Source organism: Lepidochelys kempii, chromosome 11, assembly GCF_965140285.1.
Source record: "Lepidochelys kempii isolate rLepKem1 chromosome 11, rLepKem1.hap1, whole genome shotgun sequence".
NCBI classification, from domain to species: Eukaryota; Metazoa; Chordata; order Testudines; family Cheloniidae; genus Lepidochelys; species Lepidochelys kempii.
In genome coordinates, this window is record NC_136390.1 from 20346818 (window position 1) to 20369628 (window position 22811).

The 22811-nt window shown below is 42.2% G+C and overlaps 1 protein-coding gene across 3 annotated transcripts in view; it reads left to right on the forward strand.

Annotated features, from left to right (window-relative positions):
- Window positions 1-1757: 1757 nt before the first annotated feature.
- SPOPL (speckle type BTB/POZ protein like) overlaps window positions 1758-22811 on the forward strand; it is a 62434-nt gene continuing 41380 nt past the window's right edge. The window contains exon 1 of one of the 3 annotated variants that reach the window (XM_073305374.2): window positions 1758-1954. The gene's annotated coding sequence lies outside the window, so the exon portion shown is untranslated. Of the gene's footprint in view, window positions 1955-19286; window positions 19339-22811 lie in introns of those variants that run through there. The other 2 variants (XM_073305372.2, XM_073305373.2) reach the window with 2 other exon arrangements.

Consider the following 22811-nt stretch of genomic DNA (forward strand, 5'->3'; position numbering starts at 1 on the left):
TCCCCTCCCACTATTGGTCTGTTTCATGTAATTAGACAGTAAACTCTTTGAGGAAGGGATTGTCTCCATTTTGTGTTCTGCACAATGTCATAAAGGGGCACTGATCTTGACTAGGGCCTCTAAGTGCTACTGTAATGCAAATAATATTGACGTGGGTCGGCATCATCCTGACACATCCTAACAATATTTCATTTCAATGTAATGACTATATTTTGGCATACACAGAGGACTTCCACACATGCCATGTCAATGATGTAATGGGATGATGTGCCAGGGACATAATGAGTGGATGAGATGTCATGCACTTTGATGTAGCACTGAGATGAGAGAGAAACTGGGAAATCTGAACTGGAATTGGAGAAGGCAAATGGGATGGTGGCTAAAGATCCCATTAAAACCAATAAGAGACCCTCAATCTTGCATGACATTCTTGGCCATCTTGTTACATTTTCCCATATATCAGGTAAAATATCATGCATATGGGGTGGGGAGAGAGAACTTCCAGTTATAGTTTGGGGGAAGGTGCACTGTATTAACAGCCAGGAGCCTCTAGATTGTAGTCTCACCTCTTCTATTGTCTGCTGTTAATATTTTGGTGTAGCTCACAACTCGTATTACTCATCACAGACCTTAACTTGACTAGGATTTAAAGGTGCAATGTTAACTAATGTGCTCTCAAGGTCTATTGTAGACTAGGCATGCAGCCTTTACAGTGTGAAAAATTGATCAAATTAAAACCTGGGCTGGTCAAATTAAAAGCTTATGCCTGGTTTACTACACGCAGAGCTGGGCCTAGAACACGTCTCTAATATGACAGTACTCCCCTCTAGGAGCAGGGTCAGGTATCAGCCTCAGACTAACACCCAGGGGCCTGCGCTGTGGAGCGGAAGATCTTGCATTCAAATCCTCCAGTTACTCATGCAGGAAAAAACCAGAATAATCTCATTACTCAAGGCTGTCTGCACAAGGGGGCAGAGCTAAGGTCACAGGGGAAACCTTAATTCTGGTGTTTGCTAACCCACAGGGTGTAAAAACGACCCTCTCTAAGGTGGCACTTTTGAGAGGTCTGGGCGCCTCCGGGTCTTGCTAAGGAGCCTTCAAGTTACAGGTCACCTCCTGCATGGACTGACGCTGGACTGGGCATGACAAGCAGTCCCCAGCGCCTGTGGCTGGGGAGGGCCCCTCAGCGAGCTGAGGCTGGTGGGCCCGAGTGGGAAGCTGAGTGGTAGGCGCCCCCGAGACACAACGCCGCCCACCCCGTGGATGTTACGGGAGCGGGGTGCCGGCTGCCTGGACATGGCCTCAGCCACAGAGGGTGAAGGCCGTAACAGGCGGGCTGTGTGCGGGTGGGACAAAGCTCAGGGGCTGGAGAATCGCAAGCGGCACCAGGCGCGTTGGGCCGGCCCCTCTCCTGCCGTCTGGCTGGCAGGGCATGCCCGGCTCTGACTGGGTTTCCTAGGCAGCGTTGCCAAGGAAACCGGGCAGAGACCGCCCCAAGCCGAGAGGCAACGCGACCCCCAGGCTCGTGACAAAGCCCCCGCTCGTCACACCTGCGGGCCCGGGGCGGACGCCGCGTTGCGGGCTCTGGCGCCGCCGTTAGACTGGCGGGCGGAGCGCGCGCGGGGAGCAGAGCCCTCGCCTGCGCAGCACGTGGCAGCGCCCGTCCCCCCGAGAACCCGGATGTGAGATCATCCCTGCACGCAGCGTGACCCCCTCCCTGCCCGGAAGTGAGGCGGCTGGGGCTGTACGGGAGCCGGGAGGTGTCGGGCAGGGGTGGGTTGGGGCGGGGGGTCTGGGCTTCGTCCCCGGCGCTCGTAGCAAGGAAGGTTGTGAGGGGGCGGAAATGTGGCTCCGTGACCGCCCTGCCTCGCCGCTCCCCCCTCCCACCGGGCACCAGTGACCGCCCGCCAGCATGAGACCCGCCGCCGAGCCGCTTAGCCCGCGCCGCGCTCCGGTAAGTTCCCGAGCCCCAGGGATCCTCAGTCTGCACCCGGGAGGTGGGGGGGGGGTCTCCGCCCTTGGCCTTTGCTAGCAGCCCGGGCTCTGTCGCCCGCGCCCCCCCCCCTCCCCCCCGCGCTCGGGCCGCCGGGGCACACGGGCTCCGCAGGCAGTAGGGAGGCCCCGCGTCCCGGGCCAGTGGCTCTCCGCGCCCCTCCGCCGGGGCGTGCCCGGGACTGCCGGGGGCAGGTCTACGCACCGCCCCCTCCCGGAGACCGCAGCCTTCCTCCCCGTGACAGCGCTCCTGCGGCAGCGAGCTCTGACTGTCCCCGTCCCGCCCCCAGGCCCCAGCGGAGGGGCCGCGATCTCGGCCCTTCTCTCATAGCGAGGCCTGGCACGCTGGACCCCAGAGGGGTAGGGTGCAGGGCCTGTGCCCTCCTTCCCTCTCTCCTCCCTCATCCCAACACTGACTGCCAGGCAGGGGAGTGAGGCCTTGCCCCCAGTCCTGCACACTGGCTGGGACTCCACTCCCCTTCCCCTAGCAGCTGCTCCCCAGGATGGGGGGATTGTGCAAGGAAAGCGTGTGGAGTTCAGCTTATTTGGGGGGGTGATGCAGGGTAGAGTCATAGAGAAGGGTCAGTGTCCCCCCGTTCCCCTACTTTTTCCATTACTTACACGTCCCCCAAGGAAAGCACGGGGGAGAGGGTCTTCTGGCTTTTCCTCAGATACCTCTTACATTTCTTTCTGCTTGTAATCTATCACATACCCAACCCTTTTCTCCTCTTATCTAGGGGTCTGAATAGGCAATGAAAACTGTGGACTCCTTGTTTCAAATGTGGAGCTTCTGTTCACATTGGGGTAGTAGCTTGGAAACAGGGCAGGAAGGTTCCTTGGTTCCTTTTGCTGAGCTCTTGATACTTGTGCACCTGAGTGCTGCAGCAGCTATTTGGTGAATGAGTTCTATTCTAACAGATGAGTTAATTTTGGGAATTTTTTTAATGAATAGTGACTGTAGAAAGCACTGGTCTGCGTCCTTCCTTACCCCCAAAACAAGTTGTATCAACCTGATCATTAACCTAGGAGGTAGAGCGCTGGGGGGGGGCTGAGAAAATTCCTCAGACATTCTTGTCAACTGTGGAAATGGCCCACCTTGACTATCGCTACATAAGGTTTTCTCTGCCAGCCCTCACCTCACCCCCACCACACACATACACACTGGTATTAGCTCATCTTAAGTGATCACTCTCCTTACAGTGTGTATGGTAACACCCATTGTTTCATTTTCTCTGTGTATATAAATCTCCCCACTGTATTTTCCACTGAATGCATCCGATGAAGTGAGCTGTAGCTCACGAAAGCTTATGCTCAAATAAATTGGATAGTCTCTAAGGTGTCACAACTACTCCTTTTCTTTTTACGAATACAGAGTAACACAGCTGCTACTCTGAAACATGATAGCTTAGTTTACTTTTAAAGTGCAGTTTTGCTCTGTAAGAGTATTTATATTTTTATTCCTATTAATGCCTAGCTCTTATATGGTGGTGTTCATCCATACGTATCCAAGGGTTAATTTAAAAAAAATCATTTGTCTGATGTTTGAGGGTCAGTGGCTTTCAAATTAAATGTGTTTACATGAAACAAAAGATGGAGTTTCTAGCTGTCAGCCATGCAAAGTCAATGTGGGATCTGATATCTAAGCTGGTTCTTTCCTACTCTTTATAACACTTCTGCAGAATAAATTATGCAGTCAGTGTTTCATGTGGTTTGAACAGTACAAAGGAATTCTTCTGGTGCTGGAATTGAAGTTGAGGTATCATGTGGGATAACATGGGGCTTTTTTAGTTAAAGTTTTCAGACAAAACCATCTATTTCTAAAGGCTTTTCTGAGATTGATTTGTTCCTATTTTCATAATTCTGGAAAGCAATCTGTTTTACTTAACTGTTCTGAAGGAATAAAACAGGGTGAGCATGTTAAGGGGGCACAGGAAATTTAGAAATCACACAGATGCCTGAAATTTACTTAATGTTCTTACAGCTAACTCCTAGGAGTCCTATACCTGAGAGTAGGGAAATACATTTTTTCTCTAATTCTTGATTTGTTCTTTGCATTTAACAGCGTGTTTGTATGACTGTTTCTGCTGCATAGTCATTTTTCTCTTTGTGTGGATCTTTCAGACAGCCATAGGGGAAAGAGAAACATTTTAAAATAATATTTGTAAAACCACAAAACACTGCAGGGACAAGTATAGTATCTGAAACTACTTCTGACTCAGTCCTTTGAAACTGACTAGATCTCAAGTTGACATATTTTTAAAATATCCAGAAATATTCTTCTTTGGTCTTCGTGCCACACTGAATAGCCATTAAACAGACTTCTACCAGATTTTAATTTCAACAACAAATAATTGATTTCAGAGTATGTAACTTGTTGAATTTTTAGTTACATAATCAAGGCCTTATTTAACTTGTGATATTGCAGAAATTGTAGATTCTGCAATATTAGGCTTCCACTGCAGTTATGATGGTGGGAGACCCGGGGCACCCCGCTCTCAGCCGTGGGCTGCCAACAGCGGGAGCCCCCACTCTCAGCCCCAGGTGGCCGACAGTGGAAAAGTGCAGAAAAGTAATAATGGACTTTATTACCGCAAATAATAAGGTTCATTATTACTTTTCCACAATTTTCCATCTCTTGTCTACAACTCAGCTGCAATTTTTTGATAATCATCCTGCAATTCAAGTAGGGCCATATGCATGATTATCCATGAAGACCATGGTCAATTAAACCTGTCGGTAGCTATCCATAAATTTATATGCCAGCAAAAAAAAAAAAGAAGAAACAATGGCAAAAATCTCCTGATTATTAAAAATAGGAAAAGCTTGTCTGTCTTTTAAAAGTCAATACATACTGATTACAGTTCTTAGAGGGATATCAGCTTGAAGGCTAGTTATTTTCAGAAAATTCAATAAAAGTAATTTCAGTTAAGTAAATCCCTTTGCTAATTTTTGTGGTTTTATGAGTATCTGAACTTTCTGAGCTGCAAATAAAAGAAACTGACTTATGCAGGGAGAATAGTTAAACCAGTTACTGTCAAATGCACAAAGTAAATGTTTTAAAAAATATTTTTTCAAATATGTTTTGTTTATTGAAATAATAGGCGTTGGATTCAGTTTTGAGTAACGTTTAAGTTGATGATTTCTCTTTCTACTGACTCTTGCTTGTTTTTGTTTTGTTTTGTTTTTTGTCTCCTGTTTGAGCTACAAGCTTTTTTAAAACCTCAGCCTTTTTGTATTGTACTTCACTTTTCTTTTTACATCCTGCACCCTTGCAGAACTTTGTATTCTGAAACTGTTTCTTACCATAGTGAGTTCTAGGTGCTCAGATGCTATGGTGATGGGCTCTATATAATAACACGAGTTACAAGTACCAAGATTCCTCATCATTTTCCCATTCTGTTTTTTCCACTGTACTGGTCAGAAGTAGATTTGGGATGGCTTTTCCTCTAGTAGCATTCTCTGACTGGATCATGCTATTGAGAAGCATTCATGTGTTTTTGGAAAAGGAAATTCTTAGGCAAAACTTCAATAACGTTAAGATTTTCTGCCAGAATAAGGCATTCTAACTGAGGCCATTAGATGTTAAACTAAGGTAACTGATTGCAAGCAATGTCAGACTAAGTATTGCTTTTGTAAAATACCCTGATTTTGTGGAGTATTTTTAAGAATCAATGTCTTTTTTTTAAGCCATCCTTCTTTGCTTTCTGGGTATCTTCTTAACTTATTTAAAATTTTATATATGCAGCTAAATATAAATGTATTTATTCATATGTATATAAATTACTTGGGAATTTTACCCAACACCCATGACCCAAGTCTAATCGCCAATCAAAACGTATGGAGCCCGGAGCCACGCCCTCTGCTGCTGCTTGAGTCCCTCCCTCACCACATGGGCAGAAGACCCTGGTAGAGGCCTGTGTGGGACTATGACTACACTGAACACTTTACAACAGTGCAGCTGTGCCACTGTAGCTGCACCGTTGTAAGGTGCACAGTGAAGCTGCTCTTTATTGATGGGAGCTCTCCCAGTGACAAAATAAAATCACCTCCAACGAGGGGCGGTAGCTTTGTCAGCGGGAGCACAGCTCCCGCTGATGAAGCTGTCCACACCAGCACTTTCCATCGTTAAAACTTTTGTCGTTCAGGGGTGTGTTTTTTCACACCACCGAGCGATAAGTTTTAACAATGGAAGTGCCATTGTAGACACAGCCTATTTTTTAAAATCCTGCTTCTGTCCTGCAATATCCACTCCCGCATTGTTTCTTGCAAGTTTATCCCATTCCCACCTGCAAAAACCTTAGATCCCGCAAATCCCACATGCTACAAAAAAAATAAAGTCAGTTAATATATAAAAGGAATTCAGGCACATTTTTTACTAGTAAAAGAATAAAACAAATCTTGCTTAAACCATGTAAAAATACTAACTCCTGTTATAATTTCACATCTCTTTCTATCCCTTGGTTAAATTTAAGTATTGAAACCTTTATTTTAAAAAAAACAAACAAACTTGCTTTACATTGCTGAAATTCTATTTATGACAAACTGATGAGAGATTTAGTGTTTTTCTGCGAATTTCTGCCCTCTGGTGAGTTTTTGTTTTTTTGCCCACCCAATACCATCCACAGCAAAGTACATTTTACCTGCTCCTGTGATTATGGCAGTGGATCTGGCTGGACCTGCAGGATTCCAGTGTTGCTGCAGGGCTCTAGACCCTGGCTTTCCACTGGCTGAACTCTGCATCCTGCTATTCCTGCCCAGCCCCACATACACCAATCAATTATGTTGCCCTTCCACACACACTATCAATTACTGATGTCGTGTCAACAATAAATTGATGGATTTACCCCCTCCCCTCAAATTAATTTATTCAGATTGCATTCAAATTAAGAGTCTTCTGCTGGTGTGGCACTAGTGGGGGTTGGTGGGGCTAAAGATTCGCTCCTACACCAGACCCCATTCTACCCAAAACTGAGCATCAGCTTGGAGGACTGCCAGACTAGCAGGTGTCTAACACCCCATTTTAAAGATGTTACGCATCTTGGACTGTACGGTCTTTGAGGCATGAACTGTCTTTGTTATATGTTTGTACAGCATCTAGCACAGTGGAATCCTAGTGCATGATGGGAGCTTCTAAGTAAGTGCTTGACTTACTGATTTATACCTCTTTATTCCACTCGGAACTTACGGCCTTCACTACTGCTTTTCGTGATCTCTTGGTGCAGTCCTAGCTTCTCCTCGTGTAATCTTAATGATGTTCAGTTCTACTTCTGTTGTGCATTTCCAAGTTGTGCTTGGTCTGTCTTGTTGCCTCTTGCCCTGGGAATTCTAGTCCAGTGCCTGTCTTATTATATTGTTTGGTTCCTTCCTCCATGTGTGCCCTAGCTATCTCAATTTCTGTTCCATAATTTTCTGTCTTCAACTGTCTGATATTATGGATTGTGTAAGGCAGCCGCTTATAAAAATTGGGAGTTTAGATCATAGCATCTTGATGAGCCTCCAAGTTTCATTGTCCTGTAGTAAAACAGATTTTTACAATGGTATTAAATATTCAACTTCAGTTTGGAGGACAAGATTTCTGTTTCTCCAGATTGGCTTTAGGGTTACAAAGGCATGTTTGGCTTTTCCTATTCTAGCTCTAATATCTTTCTGTTCCACATGTTTCGTTTACAGTGCTGCCAAGACGTGATGTCAGACCTGTTGTGCTAATTGAACCTACAAATTTACCCTAATTGTGAGCTCAGCTGTGAAAAGTGAAAGTTCATAAAGTGGACAGGGATGGTGTCCCTAGCCCTCTTTGCCAGAAGCTGGTAATGGGCAACACAGGATGGATCGCTTGATGATTACCTGTTCTGTTCATTCCCTCTGGGGTACCTGGCATTGGCCACTGTCGGAAGACAGGATACTGGGCTAGATGGACCTTTGGTCTGACCCAGTATGGCTGTTCTTGTGTTCTAATAACCTATGATAAATGTTGAAAGGAAAAGGTGAAAAAGGGGGGAGACAGACTGAATTAGTACAAGTGAAAAGGTTTACTGATATAATTCAAGGACTGTGTTAAGAATAATGGCTGGTAAACAAGAAAAGTGGGGACTGGAAATCCATAAACCAAAATTGGTATGTTGGAAATTAGGCCCAATTGGTAGCTGAAATAATTAAGAATGTTCCACCCATCGCTCACTTTTGAGATCCTTAAGAGGGGAATTTTTGGGGACAGATGTGAATTCTGGCTGACTGAAAAACAAGAGAAGGGGAAGGAGCAAGCTTCACCATCGTGACTGCCACCCCGGGCCTTCTTTGGTCAGGACATCTTTCAGAACTAGAACAATCTGGGCCAGAGCGAGGGACCTCAATGACATCTCCACTGGCTCTGGCTAAATCCCAGGATGTGAGACTTTGTCACAAACCTCCCTGCCCACTGTGTGTTCTTTTTCTTTCCCACCTTATTTCTTTTTTCCTATTCTTTTGCCTTCTGTTTGATAAGAATCTGGCTCAATTGGCCGAGACTATATTTTGCAACACTGCAGTAAGCCTGTGACCAAAGAGACAGCTAAAGGCAATGCCCTGAACAGCCAGATATTGGTGCAAGTTTGCCTGCTTTGGGAGTGGCTGATAAGACTATGTGCTCTGCTTGTATTTTTTCAGTCAACAAAGTTGCAAGTGAGAGTCAACACTAGAGACGGAAGCTGCATTTTCCATCTCTGTTGTTCTTTTCTTTCCCCTGTTGTGTGTTTGTCTTGTTTTGCCTTCTAGGAAACAGGATCAGACTTGAGCAGCAGCAGCAAAAATGTCCACTTCAGCCCATCTCCCCTAACTTCTTTTTGGGGAAAAGAAAAGGACAGTTATTACCATCTTTAATACCATCTAAGACAGGGGTCCCCAACGTGGTGCCCGCGGGTGCCATGGCATTTTTGTGCACCCGCAGGACACCCCGGTGCCGAAATGCTGCCGAGAAGTGTTGCTGTTTCTTGGCGGCATTTCAGCAGTAACGCTTATTGCCGTTGCCGCTTCTCGGCAGCGGGGTGTCTGGGGCCCTCCACAGTCTTCTGGGAATAGCAATATGCTATTTCCACAAGAAAGGTTGGGGACCACTGATCTAAGAGACTGACAGACCAGAGGGGTTTCTTTTTAAAAACTCGCTCCAGCTAAAGAGAAAATGAAAACCTTATTTAATATTTTTCGTTTCAAATGCTTTAACTGTTTTCCTTTATCTGTATCTTTAATAAAAGGTTAAAAAAATAATAGTGTGGTTTCTATGGTTCTAAGTAGATTGATGTCTCTATTACCAAACCCTGAACCCTGTTTAAAACTACGGTTTCAGGGTCATGCTCACACTTTTGACTCTTTGGGCCCATAGTCTCTCAGAATTAATATAACAGACCTCATCTATGTCAATTCCAGTAAGTGCCATTGGTGATTTTTGTTGTGTTGATTCTCATCATTTTTGTTTTCTTGGTGTTGATTCAGCCCTATTAGTTGTGCATAAGCCTGGAGATCGTTTGTTTTAGCTTGCCTGTCTCAGTGGGTATGGGACATCACATTGATGTCATCTGCAAAGACGAAGTCTTCTGGCTTCTCTGTGAAAGTCCATTGTATCTGTCTCGGTTGTTCTGTGGTTTTCTCAGTACCCCATCCGTTACTAATAGATGAAGGTCTTGAATTAGGTGACATAAGACATCCTTGTCTGACTCTGGTGGTTACTTCTAATGGCTTCGTCGATTTGCTGTTATGTATTACTTGACGTGTCATATTTTTCATAGAAGCTCTGAATGATCAGTGTCATTTTTGGAGGAATTCCATAGTGGCATAGTTACTTCCATAAGGTATGTCTAGCCACTGTGTGAAAGGCTTTTTGGAAATCTATGAAATTCATAGAGTGCGACTGATATTTGATCATCAACGGTTCTGAGATATGTAGGATTACTATTTGAGCTATGCATGATTTCTCCTGTTCAGCCCTGCCTGTTGTTGTCATAGCCTTGAATCTACAGCTTTCTTTGTTCTGTCTAGAATGATGCATGTAAATATTTTAATTGGGATGGACAGCAGTTGAATGCCTCTCCAGTTTTTACACTGACTGAGGTCCTTTTCTTTGGCAGCTTCACTGTATGACCATTGTTCCACTTGTTTCCTATTTTTTTCTTTTCCCCATATCTTTATAAGAGGCCTTTCAAAGTATCTTCTGCCTTCTTTGAGTCCTCCTTAAGCACTGCTGCAATAAAAATAATTAATCCCACCCAACGAATGATTCTGTGGCAAGTTCTTTTTGTTGGATCCTTTCACTGCCACCCCAGGAGACTCCTCTGCATGTTGGAGTGACAGAAACCTCTCTCGTCTCCTTTCCCCCTGTCCTATCCCACATATCCCATTGCTAAGTTGTCTGGGTTTCCCAGAATACTTTGTTTTCACAACAGTCCGTTTAAGGCACCTTACTTCCTGTGCAGTGGCTGTCCCCTTCAGCAGAGGCAGTGACACCACACTGCCGCAGCTAGTTGTGTACACATTGGGGCAGACATCACTGCTTTAATTTCCATTGATCCATGTTTGGAAGGTAATGTTTGCACCATAAAGGCTGGAAATATTTTTTAAATGAAAGCCTCAATTTGGTAGAAATTTTTCTTCATCCTGAGAAGATGACTACTCACTGTAGCTTAGTAGATTTTTTTAGTACTGTGCTTGCATGTGCATATAAGCAGAGTGTGAAGCTGTGCGTATATAATGCAGAAATGTCTGTTTTAGGGACAAGGTGGGTTAGGTAACATCTTTTTTTGGACTCACTTTTGTTGGTGAGAGAGACAAGCTTTTCAAGCTCTTCAGGCTCTCTCTGTAAGCTTGAAGGCTTGTCTCTGTCACCAACAGAAGTTGGTCCAATAAAAGATATTACCTCACCCACCTTGTCTCTCAAATATCCTGGGACTGACCCAGCTACAATAACACTGCACACAAAAATGGAAGATGATATTTTTAGGGGTCATTTTCAGTTATTTGTAACTTTGGCAATTTTTTTAACTGCAGTTTTATGCTCAGTTTGGGAGCAAACTTTTAAAAATTTTTTAACTTGGTTTGCCTATTTTTGAGAACATTTGACAGAGCAAAAGACCCTATGTTCAGTGACCTGGTAAAAGTCTCTTAAAAATGTACAAGATATAATGTATGTAAATTATTTTATGTAATCTGTTAACTGACTGCCAGTGTTCTTTGGATTTGTGTAGGCATGTGTCTCTTAGGAAACTTAGTAGCTAGTGTAATGCATTTCTCTTTGCTGATTCAGAAACTCATTGCTACTACAGGTTATAGAAAGATTGACTCTACGAGATTAGTGAATCTAGTTACTTATCTACATCACTGTACTGGCTTGTTTCTCTCAAAAAGTGACTTACACTTTCCTGTCAAAATGAACAGCTACCTTTCTGTATTTCTGTAAAAATACTTTGTTGCAGAAGTGGCCAAAGTAAAGTGGTGTAAAGCATGTTAACTAGATGCACAGTTTGATAATTTGACCTTTATTTTAATTTATCAATACTACTTCCTTTCCTGTGCTGTTTTTCCAGAGGCTGAGGCAAGGCTGTGTTGATTTCAAGTGTACTCTACACAAATTGAATTCCGGTTACCTGGACAGAAGGATTGCCAAACTGAGTTGCCTCAGATACATTGGGGGTAATCAGTGTGTTCTTCCCTGTTTTTGGTGTTGGAGTGGATAGTTCTAGGGAATGTAAATTGTGAGCTCGTGAAGGGTTAGAACATGTTAAACTTTTTTAAAAAGCATCCTTTTTAACAGACATTGTCAATGAGCTAATTATGTTTTGTTAAAACCAAGCCAGGAGTTTTGAGTGTTTCTGCTCTTTGTCTACACTAGAGCACTCAATTAATTGTGCTTCAGTTAATAGCATCATATATACCAAAATATCAACAACTGAGTGTTTCCACCATCAACTGGTGTAACATTTGTCTTTGCGTCCATCCTTGGGTTGCCCTACACCAATGTGAGGTGTGGGTTGTCATCTGGTATACAATTTAACCCAACGTTTTTACAGAGGTAAACTCTCAGCTCAATTGACTATGCAACATGCTGACACAACTAGGGCTCTGTCAATTCTGACAGATCAGATTGCTGCCTCAGTTGGCAAACCTCTACACAACAAAAAAATTCCCTGCAACAGCGAGACTCCAAGCCTGGGTCAACTGATTCAGGCTAACGCTATGGGGCTAAAAATAGAAGTACAGGTGTTCCTGCTGATGCTTGAGCCTGAGCTCTGAGACCCGTCCTCCTCTCTAGGTTTCACAGCCCAGGCTCCAGCCTGAGCAGGAAGTCTACACTGCTATTTTTAGCTCTGTAGCACAAGCCTGCATCAGTTGACCCAGGCTCTAAGACTCATTGCCACATTTGTTTTTTCTAGTGTAGATGTACCCATAGTTTACAGGCTGAGAATCCGCTCTCTGAACTACTGACACCATATCCCCTTCCCTCTCTCCTTTTCTGCAGAGGATCTCTGCCTGAGACTGCACTGTTTACCTCTTGGTCATGCCCTCTCACGTATGTCTTCTTTCCAGAGTTAGGGTTTCAGCTGGTAAACCACCATTAGCTGAAGATTTACAGCGTTGGGGCACGGGAGGAGGGGAATCATGGCTAGGGAACATTTCTGGGATAATGAGGGGGACTGAAGGGCCAGGCAAGGCAGAGAAATTGTCACTCTGTACATGGACAGCTGTCAGGGCAGACAGATTGTTCATTTGATGTTGACAGTACACCAGTTGTTCCTTTTGTATTGAGATAAAGCCGAGGACCCCGTTGTGCTAGGCACTGTGCAAACATAAAATAAAAAGACTGTTTCTGTCCCGAAAAGTTTAAAGGCTGTGTTCCAGTGTGGCTGCAGCTTAATCATTTAGTTTCTTAACTTTGAATGGACTAGTCATTGAACTGAAATAGTTGAGTAAACTGAAATGGAAGAAAATATTCTCTGTGCCTGCAGAAAAGGCTAATGGTATCTAAAACAGATTTAGCACTTCAACAAACTCTGGTTCCAGGTACTTAGCCACTGCCTGCCAGCAGCTCAGGGGTTTGACTTCTTCCTTTAAAACTTGACATCAAATATGTATTACTTCATTTTTTTGGATTAGTCCATTTCTATTTTAATTTTCAATAAGTTTAAATTAAATACAGGCTGATTTTTTTTAAACTTAAACTGATTTAAATTTTTTTAAAAATCTGATTTTTCTTTCTTTTTTAAAAAAACCTGTTTTTATCCACCCTGTTCAGAAGTTATATTTAAGTTTACAATCCATTTTTGTATGCCTTTAAAGATTTTTATAAGGTCACACAGTTTTGTTTTGTGTTTTTTTAAAAAACAAACAAATTCTTGCGAAAAAATCTGGAGTTGGCTTGCTTGACCATTAATTGTAACCTGAAGCAATCATTTACTGTTTTCACTGTAGAAAAGTGTATATCGCTACAAAATAAAATTGCAAATGATTTGTTTGAATCTGTCTGTACAATTTAAGAACTCTGTTAGATTTTGAACTCTGCATATATCTTTACCAAGTTGCAAACTCCACTTTGAAGGTGCATGCAGCCCATTGTCTTTACTGTTGTCCTTTTACCTCCATGTTGGACTGAAATTCCAACAGGAGTACTGGCAAAGGTGTAACAGTAGAGGATTGATAAACCTTGATGGTGTCCTATTCAAACAGGAAGCACTCTGGAAAAAAGGCTGACCCCTTCCTTTCACAGAGGAACTGTTTTCTGGGGAGAGGTCACCTAGCAATTAAATCACCTGGGGGTCACCTATTATGGCTGACCAGGGAGTCACCTGACAGAGGAGACTGACTAGAAGGTTATAAAGAGGCTGCTCTGTTTGTTTTCTCTTTGGCTATTTTTTTTACTGTCTTAAGATGAGGAAACATGTTGCAGGAGCCGAGTGAGTCGAGGGTGAAGGGGAGATGTGCTTTTATCTATGTGAGCATATGGTCCCGCAAGCACTTCTAAGGGAAGGATGAGCTAGAGAGGGAAAATGTACATAAGAGTTGGGTTTTTTCCCTTGTATTCTCTGTGATTCTCATTATTAAAGGGCAATGCTATATTTGAATCCTGTGCAAACTCTGTTCGTTCTATACCTACTATGTGCCCTTTGAAGAGATAAAACCAGAACGCTCACATTTGGATGGAATTCTAAGAAAGGGACTATTTAAATTATGAGGGGAGTCTGAGGAGCCCGTAATGGTTCCATGGGCTAGGCATGTGGGCGGTGTGGTAACCATTCTCACGAGGGAGTATTAGATGAAGGGTTTCACTCTGACAGTGCATCTATGACTCAAGAACTAAGACAGTGCCTGAGCCTGGGTTCTGTGCAGACTTTGAAGGCTTACACACCCATGAAAGCAGAGGCTGGGATTCCTTTCAGTCTGGTGGGCTGCCAGCAAGAGAAGCCCAACTAGGGCTGTGACATATTTGGCATATAGTTATAACTGAAGTAGAATGGACAGAATTCCGTTTATAGAACTTATTCTGTAGGAAGATGGATATATATCTCAGAGGTGGTTCTCCTATCTGTCTGAATGCATACATTTAACAAAACTTTTTTTCTTTCTGATTTTTGATAAGAAAGTAGTAGTAGTGGAAAGGGGCAGTATTTATAGTAATCAAACTTGTGGATGATTCATAGCTGGGAGAGACTGCAAATGCTGTGGAGGTTAGAATTTAAAAACTCTTTGAATAATACATTGGAGAAATCGCTGAAATGAAAAAAAAAGTCAATAAAGACATTTGAAGAATCAGTCAAAGCATTGGACGCTCTAAATGGCTACTAATTTCATGGACAATTACACTGCATTCTTACTAAAGACACCCCTTGCTCCTGGGGGCTGTAACTAATTGAGATGAGTTCTCTCTGTAAGAACTGCATGAATATAAGAGGTGGGAGGAAAACTACATTAGTAACACTACAGAAGAGGGTGAGTAAAGTTGATGAGTTAGCAGTATAGCTTTACAAAGAGCCAAATGTTATGTCGGGCTATGTTAATAGGATTATCATGTGACTTAAGCAAGGTAACTTGTATTCTTGCTCAGTAGTGGCTTGTCCTCAGTTTGGGTACTACATTCAATTTGGGTACTACATTCAATTCAATTAAAAATCTTTTTATTAAAGCAAAGTTACAATAAAATATTAACATACATCATACAATCCATATTTATTCAGGATCAGGTTAATATTCAAATAACCTGTCTAAAGATTAATAAGAAATTGAAGCAAACCACATAGCAAAAATTGCAGCAAGAAACAACCCCCCAAAATAATGAGTCACTCACTGCAGTTAATTGAATTTTGTGAGGGAAGTTATTTCAAATAGCTGCATCATCAAATATACTTTTATCAGATACCTGATAACTGTAGTTTGGATTTATCTATAAGTGTTTAGAATAATATACTGTAATACAGCAGTTTTAAACTGTGGTCTGCAGAGAGCCGGCTGGTCACATGATGTTGGCTCTCCTCTTGGTTTCCAACTACTAAATTACGTTAAACACTTCCCTATATTTTTTTATTAAAGCAATTTGCTGTAGTTGCCACAGGGATAGTACATGATCCACAGTGGGCGGGGTGGTGTTCCGTGAGACATTCTAGGAGTCGTCCACGCTGTGTTTCTTTGTCCATGCTATAGACATTCTTCTTTGCAGGTAAAGCTTGCAGATTCATTATGATGGGTCTTACCCCAGCATGCAAAACCTTGGAGGCAGAACCAGACCTATCAATCAAGGCAATAGTCACTCCTATGAAGACCCAGCCAGATCATTCTGCCTCCAACATTTGCAGGGAGGCTTTACCAGACCTCCTGCTCAGAGCAATAAGAAAATAGGGCAAAACAACCAAAAAGGGATCCTTTTTATTTTTCATCTGTGAGGGCTTCTTTGGTAAGGACATCTCTCAGGCGACCAGAGATATAAAGAAGCTGGCAGAACAGAGCACAAAAATGTCTGGCCTAACTGGATACAACTTGGTGTGGATCAGCTATGCTACACCTGCTGTGCTAACCAGAGCCTCAAACCATCCATTGACTATACCACCACTGCTTTCTCACTCTTCTCCAAACAGCCAGCTTTGGAGGGATGAGAGGGAGAGCAGTCCACACATGGAAGAACAAGTAGGGAATAAGGGGCCCCATTTCTCATGCCGCTCTTATGTAACTCTACCTTGCTCACTGAGAGATGATATTAAACAAAAGGGCTGTTTCATGTTCCTGCCCTTCCCTTGAGCAGGTGGTTAGGGAACATATGTAAAATTCAAGGCCACTTACGGAGTTATCTCAAGTGTTATCTCAAGTTATCTTTCAAGTGTAACACATACTTCTACAGCACAGCGGCAGATATGGTTCCCCCTTTCAATTCCTTTTTCTCAGGGCATAGAGGCCGTTCTCCCTCTATATTACAAAGAAGGGGTAAAAACCCTATAAAGAAAAGATGCATTCAGTGTTGGAATCCTGAGAGGTTAATTTCTCTCTCTGCCGCCCCCAAAAAATCTGAGAAATTGGGAAAGAAAATCAGAGGCATCAGGGAAGGACACTACAGATTCTGACCGTAGGGGCCACTCCTCCACAGAGGAAGGTTACTAAGGCTTAATATCCCCCCCCCCCCCCACAAACAAAAGTAACATAATATAAATCCTTCCACTGTACAGGCTCTAAGAAGGGACAAGAAAGGGCCAAGGGAGCACAAAGAATGTTCTTCATATTCATCTTCCTGTGAGCAAGGACCTCTCTTTTAGATTTGGAGCCAGAGCCTATGGAGGAGGAACCTTAAAAACGATATTTTTTAGGCAGGTTGTTTTGAAACCATTCTCAGGAGTACTTTGCAGACTCTGTGTTCCTCCAGTGGAGCCCTTGGAAAAGGAGTTAGTCCACCCACAAGTAAACTTTTCCTGATTGATGCTCCCAAAAGTCTCATTTAAAATAATGACAATAAAGAAAAAGAAAGTGAAGCTACATCAGCAGCCTTTAGTAGACATGCTGCCTGCATGTCTGGTGCTAGAACCATGTACGCATGGTCAGACTCCTTAGTGACTACTTAGTGCCATTCAAAATCAAAAGATCCTCTGGACTAGCAGATATTTTTTTAAAGCAAGAATTTCATAACAGTGGCTGTTGTGGGAGATGCTCCAACCCCAAAAAGCCTGAGATTTACAGTATGAGTAGCATGTAATACTTGATTCTGTGTGACAACACCAACTCCACCTGGTTAAGACCATGGAAAGCGAATCCATAGGCAATCAGGTACTAGGTACCTCTAAATATCCTGTCAGGTAGGCTCTCTTGTAAGTCTGTAGATAGCACTGTCGTGGAAACCACTTTTAAATTAAGCAAACAAAAAAAATCAAAGGATACCTTGGAGCGCAAAAGGAAATATAGACCCTATTATAGGTCTTGACACACATACCATCCAGATAATTATAGGAAGGCTATTCAACGAGCTGACCAAATATATCACTTGGCATAAGGAAGAAAGGAGATGTTTCCAGAAAGCCCCTTATATCGGGCAAGCATGACTACAGGATGACTCTATGATGTGGTGCTCCCCATGTAGGGATCAAGTAGCAGTGAATCTCAAAGTGTCGGATCAGTACTACATTGGAAAAATGGAAAATTCTACTTACTTGGATAATTCACCACTCCACCCCACCTGACATGGCAAACAGTGGGCAAATAAATTTGTGCACCTGAGCTGGTGTATTTTCATGACAATTTTGCGAAGTTGATTTAACCTAAGTTGAATCTGTGTCCAATCCATAATTAACTTCTCTGCCAAGACAGCCAACAAGAGTACCTCTCAGCCAAATGTGTGGTGATTGACACGGTCATAAATATAAAGGGAAGGGTAGCCACCTTTCTATATACAGTGCTATAAAATCCCTCCTGGCCAGAGGCAAAGTCCTTTTACCTGTAAAGGGTTAAGAAGCTCAGGTAACCTGGCTGGCACCTGACCCAAAATGACCAATGTGGGGATAAGATACTTTCAAATCTGGAGGGGGGGGGGAAAGGCTTTTGCCTGTCTGTGTGATACCTTTGCCAAGAACAGATCAAGGATGCAAGCCCTCCAGCTCCTATAAATTTAGTAAGTAATCTAGCTAGTAAATGTGTTAGGTTTTCTTTGTTTTGCCTTGTGAAATTCGCTGTGCTGGGGAAAATGTGTATTCCTGTTTTTGTGTCTTTTTGTAACTTAAGGTTTTGCCTAGAGGAATTCTCTATGTTTTGAATCTGACTGCCTGTAAGATTACCTTCCATTCTGATCTTAGAGTTGTTCTCATCTTTGTTGTTGTTGTTGTTGTTCTTCTAATAAAGTTCTGATTTTTAAGAATCTGATTGGGTTTTTTGGGTCTTAAAAATCCAAGGCTGGTTTGTGCTCATCTTGTTTATTCTCAAGCCTCCCCAGGAAAGGGGATGTAAGGGCTTTGGGGGATATTTTGGGGAAATAGGAACTCCAAGTGGTCCTTTCCCTGATTGTTGGTTAAATCACTTGGTAGTGGCAGCGTTTACCTAATCCAAGGGCAAAGACTTTGTGCCTTGGGGAAGTTTTAGCTAAGCTGGTAGAAATAAGCTTAGGGGGTCTTTCTTGTGGGTCCCCACATCTGTACCCTAGAGTTCAGAGAGGCAAAGGAACCCTGACAGACACTTATAGACTAGAAAGCTGAGACACATCCCTCAGGTTATATCCTGGATCCAGAAGTCATGTTTTTATACAAAGCAGCAGAGCATGGTAGAATAGTATTCACTGCCAGCAGCACCAGGGATAATGTCAACACAAGTAACACTGCTGACCTACGGCAGTTTTAGCTCAAATAAGGTCAGTTTCTTGGCCAAACAGTGTTAAATCACATTTCATCTTCAAAGCACTTAAGCTTCAACATCAAAACCTGTGAGTTATGATCCCTCTTCCAGATAGGGAAAATGAGACGGAAGTAAGGTTCCCAATACCACAGAACAAGTCTGTGTTAGAGACTAGATTGACATTCAGCGGTTTGTCTTGTACTTGGGTCAGAGATAAGACATGCTAATTTGTTGTGTTATGCTGTTAAACATCTGATGCACTTTAACTCAGTGATCTTTCAGATGGCATAATGTAGTCCCTCTCCCTTCTACTCATGTTTGTATATAAATTTGTAAACATTTCAGATATGGGGGCTACATAAATATGATTTTATCACATTTTGTACAGATTTCTGCAGGAGTAATCACTAACAAGATAACTGTCTGAACTTTATGATCTGATATAATGAGGCGGTGGAACATTCCCTACCTCTCTATGCCTCTCTCCTCATACTGCATCGGAGAAGAAAGGGGCAGGGGCAAAGCTTCACAATATTGGTAAACCACAGCGTTTTGTTTGCAGTGTGATAGACTAGCTAATGTCTGTTTGGTTAATAGTGTTTGGTTCTGCACAGAAACATGTCAGTGTGGTCATTTGCAAAATACCACCCCTAGTGAATGGGATTCATTTTGCTTTTGTAAAATATACTTGTAAATTATGCTTTATGCTGTTTCATTGTCTCTTCCCTTTGAACAACTGCTATACATCTGAACTATGTATATTTTATAATATCCTAAAAAAGGAGATGAGTCCTTTTGTGATCATAATAGAAACAGTATGTTCTTTGCACAACTTAGTCCTCAGGAGAAGTGTAGTAATTCTGTTCCCCGATAAGACCTTAACTCTGAAAAACTCCTTTCTGGTGGGATTGTACCCAGGACAGCCTTTAAAGATAGAAAAGTCCTAAAGGCACTTCTGATCAAAGGATCAACAGGATGCTTAATCTAGGGGTTTAGTACAAGAACTAGGTCCTCAGAGGGAGTTCTTCGCAACGCTACATGAATGAAAAGGTAGGCAGCTATAAGAAATCTTATGCCTCGGTAAGAGGACAATCCTGCACCTGCTTGCTGTCTAGTGAGCTAGAAATGTCCATCGCTTGGGTTTCAGAGTGTTGGGTTTGGGGCCAATGTTGAGACTTTACTGTAAGAACTTTTATCTCCCCACTCCTCGGGGGTGAGGGGGGAAGTTGCCTTACCTTCACCAAATCCATCCATGCTAGTGACAGAACGGTCGCCTACTCTACAGTAGTACGGCTACAGTGCTGTTGAGGGAAGGGGTTTTTCTCTTGATGTAGCTGAGAAATGAAATTTTTCACAGCCCTGAGCGATGGAGCTAGGTGATCTAATTTTTAGGTGTAGTCTAGGCCTTAGGCATTGTACACCAGGCCTCTGGATATGCCCAGTTTTGGGATACTTTCTCAAGGTGTTACCTGCACAAAATTTTCGGTTACCCGCATACTCTAGGGGCACCCACATTTAGCCTTCCATGGGCTCCAGGCTTAACCCTGTAAATTTAAGTACCCATCCTTACTCAATTCCTAGGAGCTCAGGGCGTCCTTTGTAGGACCTTTTATCAGTGAAAGAGCCTTACACAGTAATATCCTTATCCTCTATTTATTAACAATTACCAAGCAAAATACACAAGCTAAGCATACAATGCTATGCTCACCAATCCTGATCATTCAGGCAGACTTTACTGTTAGCCAGGCAAGGTCAGTCTCGTCTGGATTCTGGTTGCTGGATTCACAGTTGTGCAGAGGATTCTTAGCAGCTCTGATCTTAGGCTGTGTCTTAGAGGTGAGTTTGTCGTCTTCTCCTTCTCTCCCCCCCCCCCCCCCCCGTTTATATAGTGAAACTTGAGTCCTGCTTAGCTATACCTTAACTAATCATTTTACTACAATATTATTAAACAATTCTCTAACCAATCCTAACCTATTGTAAAACCATTCTTTAACCAATCATACCCCACCACATTCATTCATTTGCAGCTAGCAAAATTAATTGTGTAACAGAAACCATACAGATAAACAATAGAGTAATGGAGACCATAAAGACAAAACAATAAGGAAGTAGGGATTTCACTACCACAACTTTTTGATAAGTGATTGATGGCATTCTGTCTGGCAAGCGAACAAAGTTTTCTTTAACCATCTTAAGATCTGTTTCTTTATCTGGTGATGGTGGATACTATTAGGACAGGATCACCTTCTTAACAGACCGATATTACATTGTTTTTATATTCTCAAGAACATTATGAACAGGAGAAGGCAGTCATGCTTTTGGCAACGGGAGACAGTGCATGATACTAACTACAGCCTATTAATCTCTTCTTCTGATATAAGATCTCAGTACCTTTGCGGGATCCTGGATGCAAATAGGTCCGTTACTGGGGACAGGGTGAGCAATCCAGGGTCTAGCTCTCCACTTGACATCCCAAACTTGACGGGTGGTGCTGGCAGCGAATGCTGTTCCATCATGATCTGCTACTTTTGTGTTTGTATAAACCTGATTTCTGAAACCAGGATGTTACCTCTGAGCGGTTTCTCTCAGTTTCCTAGTATATAAGGGAAAGTCACATTTGGCACTGAGAGGTACTCTTGTTTGCTGTCTCGGCAGAGAAGCTAATTATAGAACGGGCATAGATTGAACCATAGGTTAAATTAGCCTTGCAAAATTGTCGTGAAAGTGTACTAGCCTCTGTACACAAATTTATTTGCCCACTGTTTGCCATATTGATAATGAGGGGAGGAAAAATACATTAACCAAGTAAGTAGAATTTTCCTAGGCTGGCACAAACTATTGGCCACTGAGCTTGAATGGAGATTAAAATATAATTAAAAATGCACAAAACCAGCATTTTAGTTTTATTAAATAGTACTCTTCAAAGTGCTGGATACATAAGAAGAAAAGTTTATCAGAACATGTTTGCATTTAAAACTCAGTAACTTATTAAAGAAAGTACTTAATTAGCAAATTGAACTAGTTGTTTCTGATCATCATTCTTTGAAGATTTTAGAAGTGGTAGACCTCATCCTCTCACATGTTCACACCTAGTTTTATTTATAGTTTGGAAGAGGAAAACAAACTCCTTTTTCAACTCCAATTGGGTTCTTAATTGTGAATGAAGTAGCCATTGAACTGAACTAGTTGAATAAACTGAACTGAAGAAGATTATTCTCTGTGCACTTGCAGAAGACACTACTGCAGTCAGAAGCTGGTTTAGCACTTCAGCAAACTCTGATTCCCATTGCATAGCCAGTGACTTTCTTTAAAAATTGGTACTGAACATGTACTGCTTAATATTTTTTGTATTTCATTTAAATGATTATAATAAGCTTAGACCTTAACATCGGCTGTCAATTTCAAATTTAATTTTAAATTGGTGTATTTTTCTATATTGAATTTAAATAAAACTAATTTTTAATTGAATTTTTATCCATCGTGTTATGAAATAATTGATGCAAGGATAATTCTGAGTTTTGCTAATCGGAATATATGTGAACCAAGAAAGGATACTACCATACTTTTTGCAGCAACTGAGGGAAATTCACTAAGTACAGCATCTAGTTTTGATCACCTCAAAAATAACAAAAATTAGAGAAAGTTCAGGGGACAGCACAAATGATAATTGGAAAATAAGAACTGATAAGATAGGTTAAGATAACTAGGATATTGGATTTCCTGTCTTTATTTGAAATGCATGCATGGTTGGAGGAAAGTGGTAATTTTTCCCTGTCCTCTAGCAATCCCTCTCTATAGCTATAGTATAATTTATTTAGAGCTGAGAATTTTTATCTCGCTCCTCCCCACCTTTCATTGTCATTGACTTCAGTGGATAGATGACCTCATTCTCCAATGCATGTTATGGAGCATAAAACTGAGTTATTGTGAGTTTAAACCCCCCAAAATGTAAGTTCATTTGTTTTACTAGTAGCAAAGAGAGACATGGAGAAGATGACATTTTATAAAAG